This window comes from Rhinopithecus roxellana, chromosome 19 (genome assembly GCF_007565055.1).
Source record: "Rhinopithecus roxellana isolate Shanxi Qingling chromosome 19, ASM756505v1, whole genome shotgun sequence".
Taxonomy (NCBI): Eukaryota; Metazoa; Chordata; class Mammalia; order Primates; family Cercopithecidae; genus Rhinopithecus; species Rhinopithecus roxellana.
The window spans coordinates 81,721,301-81,735,156 of record NC_044567.1 but is presented as its reverse complement, the minus strand read 5'-3'; positions in this window follow the sequence as shown (position 1 = coordinate 81,735,156).

Sequence of the window (13,856 nt, the reverse complement as noted above, 5' to 3'; positions counted from 1 at the left end):
AAAACTAAGGACAAACAATTAGCCACATCCAGATATGATCAGACATCAAGCTGGAATCATAAAGAAATACTTTCCGCCTGGAAAACTCATAGCTTGCTCCAGGTCGTCTGTCACCCCAGTATGGGAATGGTTGATATATTTGCTGAGAGCAAATAGTTTATATGCTGAAGGCAATTTGAGGACATCTGGCCCTTCCTTTGTCCACCGATTGACCTTAGTAAAAACAGATAAGGGAGCCAATGGATATACACACAAAGCCTCCTTCTCTGCCCGTTCTTCTTTTTTTTTCTTTTTTTTTTTTTTTTTTTTTGAGACGGAGTCTCGCTCTGTCACCCAGGCTGGAGTGCAGTGGCCGGATCTCAGCTCACTGCAAGCTCCGCCCCCCGGGTTTACGCCATTCTCCTGCCTCAGCCTCCCAAGTAGCTGGGACTACAGGCGCCGCCACCTCGCCTGGCTAGTTTTTTGTAGTTTTTAGTAGAGACGGGGTTTCGCCGTGTTAGCCAGGATGGTCTCAATCTCCTGACCTCGTGATCCGCCCATCTCGGCCTCCCAAAGTGCTGGGATTACAGGCTTGAGCCACCACGCCCGGCCTCTCTGCCCATTCTTTTTACCTTTATTGTATGGACAATATTTGGTTTGATAACGCTAAGTTTGATGAGCTATATAACCTTCACCTTGTGTCTAGGGTTATTGCCCCAGAGTGAAGGAAGTACAAAACATGAAAACAAAGAGGAATTTTAAAATCCTAAATGTTTTTGCCATTTAAAATATTTATTTTTTCCTCTTGAAAAGTTAGTGAATGTTTCCTTGTTACAGCACCGTAAAAAAGTCCCAATAATCCTTGTTTCTATATTATAGCATATAAATGAGATGAAACTGTATTTGAATTCCAGTTTTACCTCCCAACAGTTGTGTGTCATTGGGCAAGCAACTGAGCCTCAGTTCCTTATCTGTCAAAGAGTAATAACATCTTCATAAGGTTTTTGTGAAGCTAAAATGAGGATGTGTGCAAACATGCACCACTATGCCTTGCACATAGTAAATTGCCAATAAAGATGACATAAGTTTTAAATTATATGCAGTCAAATCTGTCTGTCTTTTTCCCTGTGGCTTCATCCGACTAACCACCACTCGTCTTTCAAAATTCAATTCCAATGTCTCCTTGGAGACATCGTCTCTGACCTGCCCTGTCTTCTTGCTCCGTGGCGGCTTGTACATCCCCCCACTGGAACACACAGCACTTGCCACGCAGTCAGGACCCACCTCCTAGTCTGTCTCTAGCTCCACCCACTGGATTATAAACTCCTTAAAGGTAGGGCATTTCTTCCACTTTGTGCCCTAGCACCTGGGGCATTGCCTAGCACGTACCAAGCACTCAATACGCAACTGTCTCATTTTCCGTAATCAACAAATCTCAGTTTAAGTTCCATCCATCTGAGAAGTGTTCCTTGTCAGCGCAAGCTTCCACTGGCTTTGACATGTTCTATTCATCTGTGTATATCCCCAGTGCCCAGCATATAATGGGTGCTTAAATAATATCACATGAAAAAAATGAATGAATGGCTGAATGAATGAGTAAACTATCCCAGGATTCCAGAAAGATGGAAGACTATGATAAAGAGGAAAATGTCTGGCTACCTGGAAATTCTGGATCAATTCATATAACGTTTTAATGCAGGGGTACCCAACCCTGAGCTACAGACCAGTACTGTGAGCTCTGCTCCTCTCAGATCAGCAGGGGCATTAGATTATTACAGCAGCACGAACCCTATCGTGAACTGCGCATGTGAGGGGTCTAGTTGTGTGCTCCTTATGAGAATCTTATGCCTGATGATCTGTCACTGTCTCCCATCACTCCCAGAAGGGAAAACAAGCTCAGGGTTCCCACTGATTCTACATTATGGTAAGCTGTATAATTATTTCATTCTATATTACATGTAATAATAATAGAAATAAAGTGCCCAATAAATGTAATGAGCTAGAATTATCCCAAAACCATCCCACTTTACCTTGGTCCATGGAAAATTTGTCTTCCACGAAACCAGTCCCTGGTGCCAAAAAGGTTGGGGACTGCTGTTTTAATGCGTAACTAAGCTTTCAAAGAGGAAAGGGAAACCTCAAGGGCCAAAAACATGCCACATGCAAACAGGCAAAATAAAAAGCACAAACAAAAATGGCACTGAAAATATGACCATCCACAAGAGGGTGAGCTGCTGCTATAACTGGGGAGGGAGACACCTGACTGTTACACTGACAAGCTACAGGCTTAGATTTTATTACCTACATAGACATAGAGATGAAGCGGTGGACCTGCATGAGCTAGAGAATTGAATCTAAGATTCCTGAATAAAACTGAGGACTTTGAAGGTCTACCACCAAGTAAAAGGGTAGAAAATTACCCGGTAGCTCAGGAAGATAAAGAACCTTGTGTTGGCTGGGAGCGGAGGCTCGCGCCTGCAATCTGAGCACTTTGGGAGACCAAGTCACACAGATTGCTTGAGTCCAGAAGTTCGAGACCAGCCTGGGGAACATGATGAATCCCCATCTCTACAAAAAAATTACAAAAATTAGCTGAGCCTCGTGCCATGCCTGTAGTCCCAGCTACTCAGGAAGCTGAGACAGGAGGATCACTTGAGCCCAGGAGGTTGAGGCTGCAGTGAGTCATGATTGTACCACTGCACTCCACTCTGGGCAACAGAATGAGACACTGTTTCAAAAAAATTAAAAAAAGCTTGTGTCATCTGAGTCTGGATACAATAGTTTTCCGCTGAGAAACTAAACCCCCTAACCTGCATTTCCAGTGGGTTTGGATCTGAAATACATAGTAGCAGAGTTGTCTGGGAACCTCTGAACTGATAAATTAATGTTTAAAAAGGTCCCAGAATAACGATATCCCTGGGGCACCTAACAGAAGAAACAAAAACCTCCCTGGAAGGCCCTTCCCATAACTCAGGCCATAGGGATTCTCATAAATAGCGCTACCCAGAAGATGAACTCACAATGGAAAACTAATGGTCAAAACTTTAAATTATAAAACAGTCCGAAAATACTTTCATTCAAGCATGTTTACGTAATCGAAGACATTAAAGACGGAATCAAAACTAAGGGGAAAAACGTAGGATTTAAAAGAACTGCTATTTTTTTCAAGGATCAAATAACTTCTAGAAATGAAACATGGAATTGATAAGGTTTGGCCATGTCCTCACCCAAATCTCATCTTGAGTTGTAGTTTCCATATTCCCCACATGTTGTGGGAGGTACCTGGTGGGAGGTAATTGAATCCTGGGGGTGGTTACCCTTATGCTGTTCTCAGGTTAGTGAGTTCTCACAAGACCTGATACTTTTATAAGGGGCATTTCCCCCTTTGCTCAGCACGTCTCTCTCCTGCTGCCATGTGAAGAAGGATGTGTTTGCTTCCCCTTCTACCATGGTTGTAAGTTTCCTGAGGCCTTCCAGCCATGTGGAAATGTGGGTAAATTAAACTTCTTTGCTTTGTAAATTACCCTGTCTCAAGTATTTATTCATAACAGCGAGAGAATGGAATAATATAGGAATCACTGAAATTAAAATCTCAGTAGACTAAACAGGATGTTAAATGCAGAAAAAGAGAAAATGTGTAAATTTGAAGAAAAGACTGATAAAATTACATGGAACGCAGCACAGAAAAATAAAAAATGGAAAATAGGAAAGTTAAGAGCCATAGAGGATAAAGTACATTTTTAAAAATAACATATTCCCAATGAAAACCCAGAGATGATGGGGTAGAAGCATCTGAAACATGATGGATAGCATCCAAAACTGATGAAAACCATAGATGTGAGCATCGAAAAATATGCCAGGTCCCATTCAGAATACATAAATCCAAGCCCAAAACATAGCAAAGCAAAATTGCAAAATCACCAAATACAAAGAGAAAATGTAGAACGCAACAAGAGGAAAAAGACAGGTTATGTCATCTGTACCTAAAATAGAACAGCAATTCAGTCCACAGCTGACTTTTTCACAGTACCAAGATGAAGGAATAAAACACAAGAAATAAAAACAAAAGAAAATATTAAGACTGTGAATAAACCTAAACAAGTTTTTACTGGATAAAAATAATAGCTGTAATTACCAATGTGAAAAGTATAAAAACAATGTAGAAACTAAAATACTGGACAAAAATAGAATGTGGATAACTACAGGTAAAGCAGTCTAAGTTTTTTGCCTACAGTAAATCTACATGGAGAAATGGATTAAGACTGCCTAGGCTGGGCGCGGTGGCTCATGCCTGTAATTCCAGCACTTTGGGAGGCTGAGGTGGGTGGATGGCCTGAGGTCAAGAGTTCGAGACCAGCCTGGCCAACATGGTGAAACCCCGTCTCTACTAAAAATACAAAAATTAGCTGGACATGGTGGCAAGCGCCTGTAATCCCAGCTACTCGGGAGGCTGAGGCAGAAGAATTGCTTGAATCCGGGAGGCAGAGGTTGCAGTGAGCCAAGATCGTGCCACTGTACTCCAGCCTGGGTGACAGAGCGAGACTCTGTCTCAAAAAAAAAAAAAACACTGTCCAACATATACATATTAAAACCATAGGATTTAACACACCTAGGCCTAGTATTGTGAAAGTTCCAAACACTGAATATAAAATATAGACACATTCAGACACACACACACATGCACACACATATTTCTAAATGGTCATGACAAAAGAACAATAATCAGATAGCGATACCAACTTTCATCAACACAGTGGATGTTAGAATGCAACCTGATATTGCCTTCGATGTGTTGAGAGAAAAATGTTTTAGTTGTTTGTTTGTTTGTCTTTTGTTTTTTTTGATATGAAGTCTCACTCTGTCACCCAGGCTGGAGTGCAGTGGTGCGATCTCAGCTCACTGCAACCTCCGCCTCCCAGGTTCAAGTGATTCCCCTGCCTCAGCCTCTCAAGTAGCTAGGACTATGGGCGCACACCACCACGCCCAGCTAATTTTTTGTATCTTAGTAGAGACAAGGTTCCACCATGTTGACCAGGATAATCTCGATCTCCTGACCTCATGATCCGCCTGCCTCGGCCCCCCAAAGTGCTGAGATTGCTGGGATTGCAGGCATGAGCCATGGTGCCCAGCCAAGAAAAATGTTTTTAAACAAAATATTATATTCCAAGCCAAACTATCAAAAAACATGTGAAAACATAATAGATATTTTGGGGCATTAAAGGGTTCATAAAGTTGTGTCTCAAGTGCAGTTTGTTAAAGCTTACTTGAAAATATAATCCAGGCCAGGCACGCAGCTGTCCCCTGTAATCCCAGCACTTTGGGAGGCTCTGGCAGATCACCTGAGTTCAGGAGTTCACAACCAGCCTGGCCAACATGGTGAAACCCCATCTTTCCTAAAACTACACAAATTAGCCAAGTGTAGTGGCGGGTACTTGTAATCCCAGCTACTTGGGAGGCTGAGGTGGAAGAATCACTTGAACCCAAGAGGTGGAGGTTGCAGTGAGCTGAGATCGCACCACTGTACTCCAGCCTGGGCAACAAAAGTGAAACTCCATGTCAAATAAAATAAATAAAAATGGAAGATATACCAAAAAAAAAGAATAAAATTGTATTTGAAACATTAGATCGAGCATAGGAGAAAAAAAATGAAGGGAAGTAATTGAAAATCATCTGCGTAGAAAACCAGAGAGCACTGAATCTGAATTTGACCAGATGGGTTGAATAATATGGAAATAAGTACGCACGGGGAAAAAAGGTATCTGTCAACTTGCCGGGCTGATAAGAGTTTGGAAAAAGATCTGGAGTAGCATTAAACTGGATAATTCATTTGAACCCAACACTCAAAACATTCTCCACACTATGACATTAAGATTGTAAAATTGAATATTTACTGGTGAAACTGCAGTCTCACAGTGAGCCTTGGTTCTGAAGTGAACAAAATTTACATGATAATTATGAATTAATGGCAGAAAATGCTACAACAAGCAGAGATATAGCAGATGAAAGAAGAGAATTAAATGAATTAGAAGTGATGGAGGGAAGGATGGTGTTCCAATATCCTCTCATTGTCAACCAGATTTGATGCATGATGAGTAAAGGAATAAAGGTTTATGATCATTGCTGTCATGCAAAGATGATTGTTGTGGATTTATAGAATTACTATATGACTGAAGAAGTGAGTGTTTGGGACTTCTCTATTGTACCAAGACAACTAAAGGCCTTGTCTAAAATTTGTAAATGAATAAATAGCAAAAGCCATATTATTTTGATATACTGCAGGATTCAGAATTTGGGAGCACAAAACAGACATTAAAAGTAGAAATCTCAGTCGAGCACAGCGGCTCATGCCTGTAATCCCAGCACTTTGGGAGGCTGAGGTGAGTGGATCACAGGATCAAGAGATTGAGACCATCCTGGCCAACATGGTGAAACCCCATCCCTACTAAAAATACAAAAATTAGCTGGGCGTGTTGGTGCACACCTGTAGTCCCAGCTACTTGGGAGGCTGAGGCAGGAGAATCGCTTGAACCCGGGTGGCAGAGGTTGCAGTGAGCCGAGATTGCCTCCAGCCTGGGTGACAGAGCGAGACTCTGTCAAAAAGAAAGAGAGAAAGAGAGAGAGGGAGGGAGGGAGGAAGGAAGGAAGGAAGGAAAGAAGGGAGGGAGGGAGGGAGGGAAAAAAGTGAAGAAGGAAAGGAGAGAGACAGACAGACAAACTCCAGAAGGACTGGTAAGAAGCTGGTAACAGTGGTTGCCCCAGGAGGAAAGATGAGTGGCCACAGCCCAGAGAAGGGGTCAAACACTTTTCACTACATGCCTTTCAGTACTTGTAAATTTTGAGCAATGTGTGTTTATTACCTATTTCTAAAAATATCTCTTTTAATAAAGAAAGGGGAAAATGGAGACCTACACTTCCTGCAACTTAACAGTCTAAATACCCTGAAATCCTTCTGCCTGCAAATACCTGGCAATGGCAAATAGAATATGACAACAACTTCTAGCCATAGTGAGAGTTTTTAACATACTATCTCCTAGTATTGGTTCAATCAAGCAACCCAAACATACGCAAGGTGGTAAAAGCTTTGAACAGTACAGTCTAAAAGCTTGACCTAGTAGATTACAGTAGATTATAAATATTATAGTAGATTATAAATATTATATTATAGTAGACTGAGGCACTCAACAATTAGTGCATTCACATTATTTGTAAACGCTATAGAGCATTTGCCAAAATCGACCAGGCCATATGCATAAAAACATATGAAACTTCACAGAAGGCATCAACGAAACCTAAACCCCCCCCAAAAAAAATCAGCATCACATCGCCATATTCTCTGCAAAATTTGAAATCAACTTTAAAGAGAACTTTAAAGAGAACAATAACAAAAAATCTTAACATGTTTAGAAATTTTAAATTTTTAAAATATTCTACATATATATGCATACAAAATATATATCAAAGAAGTGGCTGTAATGAAAATCAGAAAATGTTTAGACCTGAGATACAAATGAAAAGTCTGTGTAAAATGGCTAGGATGGGCTGGGCACGGTGGTTCACGCCTGTAATCCCAACACTTTGGGAGGCTGAGTGAGGCAGATCACATAAGGTCAGGAGTTCGAGACCAGCCTGGCCAACGTGGCAAAACCCCATCTCTACTAAAAATACAAAAATTAGCCGGGAATGGTGGCATGCACCTGTAGTCTCAGCTACTCAGGAGGCTGAGGCACAAGAATCGCTTGAACCCAGAAGGTGCAGGTTGTAGTGAGACGAAATTGTGCCACTGCACTCCATCCTGGGCAAGAGAACAAGACTGTCTCAAAAAATAATAATAAATAAAAACAAAATAAAATGGCTAGGATGAAGCTATACAGCAGGACTTAGAGAGGAATTGTTTCTTGTTACACTCATCCTGCTGTTGCTTGCTTTCTTTGTTCAGTATTTTGTTTTACACAAGGGATTGTATTGACATATGAAGATTTAATTCACCCATTTAACTCTGATGTGGAAACAAGGACACAGGTGTCCTGCCTGATGCCAAGGAAATTCTTTCCATGTTTCCATAACAAGTATAGTATTTGCTAGAAGTTTTTGGTAGATATTTTTTAGGTTAAGGAAGTTCCCTTTCACTCCCAGCTGGCTGAGAATTTTTATCAGGAATGGATTTGAAATGTATCAATCCACTAAGAGATCTGTTGAGTGGGTTATATTTTCCCTCTTCATCCATTTATATATTAAAATTGCATTAAATGTATTCATTGATTTTCTGACGTTGAGCTATTCTTTCATTACAAAAATAAACCCAACTTAGATTTTAGAATTTAAAAAGACATTACAAATTTTTTTATTAGCAAATAGGAAAACTTAGGCATTCTGACTGTGATTTATTTGTTTTTATCTTATTTTATTTTTTTTTTGAGACAGAGTCTTGCTCTGTTGCCAGGCTGGAGTGCAGTGGCGCGATCTCTGCTCTCTGCAACCTCCACGTCCCAGGTTCAAGCGATTTTCGTGCCTCAGCCTCAGGAGTAGCTGGGACTACAGGTGCCTGCCACCACGCCCGGCTAATTTTTTGTATTTTTAGTAGAGACAGAGTTTCACCGTGTTAGCCAGGATGGTCTCGATCTTCTGTCCTCGTGATCCATCCACCTTGGCCTCCGAAAGTGCTGGGATTATAGGCATGAGCCACCGCTCCCACCCTATTTATTTATTTTTGATAAGCTGATTGAGAAATCCCTGTAGAGAGCCGCCTGACATGGTGCAATGCTGACCACTCATCACGGGATCAGCCCGAGGCCGCGCTGCCTTCCTGTTGCCAGACTTCTCACTATGTGTGACATCAGACAACCGGAGATCAAGCAGGCCCCCAGGGCACTGCTGTACAAGTCACCCAAGCCTCAAACTCCTCCTGTACCCGCCCGGGGAGTCCAATGCAGGAAGTAACCTTCTGTTGGCATCCTCTCTATTTGTTAGGAAGCACACTTCACCTTTTTAAAAACAGCTGAAATGACAGCTGACTCCTTACCTTTCCAAAAACTTAGCCCCAGGGAAAAGCAGAGTTGATGTGACTAAATGCTCTAAATTTGGAAATTTTTAGGCTTAACATTTTTCAGCTAAATTGAAGATACCTAAACTATATATAACTATGTATAATATAAATGAATATAGAAATATATTTGGTAGTTTTTAGAAAGATTAGCAAGAATCAAAGATCAACTGGGTATGAAGATTTTATGTTAACATGCATTTTTTTCTTTAAGAGTTCCTTTTCTTGTTAACAAGTTTTTAAATCAAAAAAACAAATACATACACATGTTTAAAAAGCCAAACGATGGCAAATTATACAAATAAAGAATAAGCTGTCTCCCATCCCATTCCCCCAATTTCCAAGGTTTTGGGGAATGAGAAGAGACTTGGAAATCACCTTTTCCAGTTTCTCTCCATCTTTCCAGAAATCAACAATCCATATACAATAGATAGGTCAGCCGGACACAGTGGCTCACACCTGTAATCCCAGCACTTTGGGAGGCCGAGGTGGGCGGATCACAAAGTCAGGAGTTCAAGACCAGCCTAGCCAATATGGTTAAACCCTGTCTCTAGTAAAAATACAAAAAATAGCTGGGCATGGTGGCGCACACCTGCAGTTCGAGCCACTTGGGAGGCTGAGGCAGGAGAATTGCTTGAACCTGGGAGGCAGAGGTTGCAGTGAGCTGAGATCACACCACTGCACTCCAGCCTGGGCAACAGAGCGAGACTCTGTCTCAAATAAATAAATAATAAAATAGGTCAATTTATTTACCAGATCAACTATTTTCAGATAGATCTACAGCTAGATCAGTAGTTTTATCTTTTCATGCTAATCAGTTCTGTGTTAGTCGGAATTTAAGTGTATTTATTTATTTAATTTTTGTAGAGATGAGGCCTCACTATGTTGCACGGGCTGGTCTCCAACTCCTGGACTCAAGTGGTCCTCCCACTCAGCCTCCCACAGTGCTGGGATTATAGAGGTGAAGAAACATTGTACCCAGCCTTAATTTAAGTTTAAATGTAAGTGTGTACAATGACAGTCTAATATTTCCTCTGACATCTCCTGTAGCTTGTGGAGGCCATAGCAAAAGCCAAAAGTTGCATCTACAGAATAATTTTTCTCAAAATTAAAAATTATTTGTGATCCAGCATTTGCCAAGAGAGGCTGATATCACTTTCAATTATATCAATTAAAAATGAAGCTACTAAAAGTATAAAAATATTGATGACCTAGTGAATGAATTTGTAGAAAAGTGAGCCAGAAAATCTAATGATCAATCAAATACCACATTAACAAATTATTGGGGCCGGGCGCAGTGGCTCAAGCCTGTAATCCCAGCACTTTGGGAGGCCGAGACGGGCGGATCACGCGTCAGGAGATCAAGACCATCCTGGCTAATACGGTGAAACCCCGTCTCTACTAAAAAATACAAAAAACTCGCCGGGCGACGAGGCGGGCGCCTGTAGTCCCAGCTACTTGGGAGGCTGAGGCAGAAGAATGGCGTGAGCCCGGGAGGTGGAGCTTGCAGTGAGCTGAGATCCGGCCACTGCACTCCAGCCTGGGTGGCAGAGCAAGACTCCGTCTCAAAAAAAAACAAAAAACAAAAAACAAATTATTATTTATTAAGTTACTTTTTTTTTTTTTTTTTTTTTAAGACAGAGCCTCACTCTGTCACCCAGGCTGGAGTGCAGTGGCATGATCTTGGCTCACTACAACCTCTGCCTCCCCGGTTCAAGTGATTCTCGTGCCTCGGCCTCTAGGTAACTGGAATTACAGGGGCGTGCCACCACGCCCAGCTAATTTTTGTAGTTTTAGTTGAGACGGGATTTCACTATGTTGGCCAGGCTGGTCTCGAACTCCTGGCCTCAAGTGATCTGCCCACCTCGGCCTCCCAAAGTGCTGGGATTACAGGCATGAGCTACTGTACCCAGCCATTACATAAAATTATGACACGAAAATGTTAAATTTTTTGCAACGTGTAAATTAAGTGTGATGCTCACGCACCATTCTTTTCCCTATTACATTTTATTTAGAAATAAAATATTTTTAAAGAAAAACTTTATGTTTTAGCGTCTTTAATAGCAGTTGCTCCTGTTTTTTGGACAAGAAATCCTACATTTCCATTTTGCACTGAGGTCCGCAAGTTAGGTCACTGGCCCTGATTGGAAACTTGGCAGTGCAGTGAAGACTCACACGCCCAGGAGCAGGAAAGTTCTTGGGAGTTCCACCTGTGTTCCCGGGAACATGGAGGGGTGAGGAAATGGCAGTGTGGGGAGGACTTCTCCACCCATGGCAAGGCGAGGGTCTGAGAGCTTCGGGAGTCATAGAGGCTGGGGGAGTTAGCAACGCTGGAGCCGTCCTGAATGGCCTTACTTGCCACCTGCCTGGGCCACAGAGGAAAGGGGTTGTGTGGGTGGGCACTGGGGGAAGGAGCTGAGCACAAGAAGTCTGCTGAACCGCACCTCCTCACTGCTATCAGAAACTAGGCAGCACAGGCTGGGCGTGGTGGCTCAGGCCTGTCATCCCAGCGCATTGGGAGGCCCAAGCAGGTGGATTGTTTGAGGTCAGGAGTTCAAGACCAGCCTGGCCAACATGGTGAAACCTCATCTCTACTAAAAATACAAAAAATTAGCCAAGTGTGGTGGCGGGTGCCTATAATCCCAGCTACTCGGGAGGCTGAGGCAGGAGAATGGCTTGAACCCGGAAGGCAGAGGTTGCAGTGAGCCGAGATCATGCCACTGCACTCCAGCCTGGGCAACAAAGCAAGACTCTGTCTAAAAAAAAGAAAGAAAGAAAGAAAGAGACTAGGCCATTCAGAGGGTCTCACAGGAGCCCTCTGTATAACCATAAGTGGGGCCTCTGAGACGGTCAGGCATTTGCAGACATTTGGAGAACTCCCCTAATAGAAAAGCATTAGGGCAAGAAAGTACTACAGGGACATCCCTGGCGAAGACTTTCGCCGTCTCCCTGTAATCCCCTCTCATGGCCCCAACTCAGGCAGAGAGGGAGACGGAATGGAAAGGAGGAGGAGGGGAAACAATAGAGGGGCTTAGCAGTTTTGAATTGGCAGTGAGAGTGACGTTTTGGTGTTACACATGGCTGGACGGTTCTGCTCTCTGCAAAGTTAGGGTTTCTGTCCATACCACACATCAAGGTCTATGTCTGGGGGAGGAGGAGATTATGGTTACAGAGAAACAAGCTGCCTTCTGCTTGTCCCTCTACTGAATTCACAAAAGCGACCAGTTACCAGTGCATATTAATATACACATTTTAAATAAAAATGACAGCATACTGTAGAACTTGAGCCAATCTTACTTTTTCCCATCTTAGAGACAGTTCTATTTCAGTACCAATAGAGCTGCTTTGTTCTTTTTAATGACTGCATAGTATTGCATCCACAAGTGTGTTGCAGTTAATGCTACCACCCTGTCCCCTACGGATGGACATTTAGTTTTCTTTCAGTCTCCTGCTGTAGGTGTATTACTTTTCAAATCGGGGGGAAAAAAGCATTGACTTTTTAAATTTGCACATCACTAGAAGAAAAAAAGGAGTTACATTTTTTATTCATTTATGCAAAACAATAAGGCTAATTTGTATATTGAACTCTTCATTGTTTCTGAGGTTTTCCCTCCCATGTTGTGGTAATGTAGAATTTAATGGTCAAAAAGGCCACGCTTTTGTAGGAAATGAGATTTGGTCGTGGCAGTCACCTCTCTATTACTTATTAGCTTGGCAATCTTTCATACATTATTTTGGTTTTCTGAGCCTCCTTTTCTTTGTCTATGAAATGGAGCTGATAATTCCTGCCTGGAAATGTTGGGATAAGAATAATCTTTGGAAAATATAGAGCACACAGTGCATGCTCCACAGAGGCACATGTTTTTATTGTTGTTTTTGTTTGTATGTGGATGTGTCTGTATAAAAGCAACAAATTACTAACCTTTGGTTTGTTTTTCCATCACCCCTTCCTCGCTATGCATCTTGGTCACCTTTGGCAAACTTGAGGAATGCAAATGTGTTCTAATATTAAGCTAAGCAAAGGATATCGAAGAGAAAATTAGTGCTTAAAGAGAATGTAGTTCAAAGACAAAGAAAAATATTCCTCTCCACTAATATCAATCTTTGGTTCTCAGTGTGCTTCAGCAATCCCTGGGTTTACCCAAGACTCTCTTGGGGTATCTGCGAAGTCAAAACTATTTGCAAAATTATCTAAGATGGGCCAGGCACAGTGGCTCACACCTGTAATCCCAGCACTTTGGGAGGCCAAAGTGGGTGGATCATGCAGTCAAGAGTTTGAGACCAGTCTGACCAACATGGTGAAACCCTGCCTCTACTAAAAATACAAAAATTAGCTGGGTGTGATGGCACGCTCCTGTAATCCCAGCTATTAGGAGGCTGAGGCAGGAAATCACTTGAACCCGAGAGGTGGAGGTTGCAGTGAGCCAAGATTACGCAACTGCACTCTCCAGCCTGAGTGACAGAGTGAGAGTCGTCTCAAAAAAAAAAAAAAGAAAGAAAGAAAGAAAGAAAGAAATCTAAGATGTTATTCACCTTTTTTACTCGCATTCTCTCGCAAGTACACAGAGGGGTTTTTCAAAGGCTACATGATGTTGTGATATCATGACACATTGAATACAAAAGCAGATATAAGAATTCAGCTGTCTTCTATTATACCAGACATTAAAGAGATATGCAAAAATAAAAAACAATGCCTCTGTCCTCCCTGTTTTTTTGTATGCTTGGGGGAATAAAAAATAATATTAATGTTAACATGTAACGGGTTTATTATTACTTTAGTGTATTAATAAATATTTTAAATTCTCAGTTTTAATTTCTATTTCACTAGGTAATGATA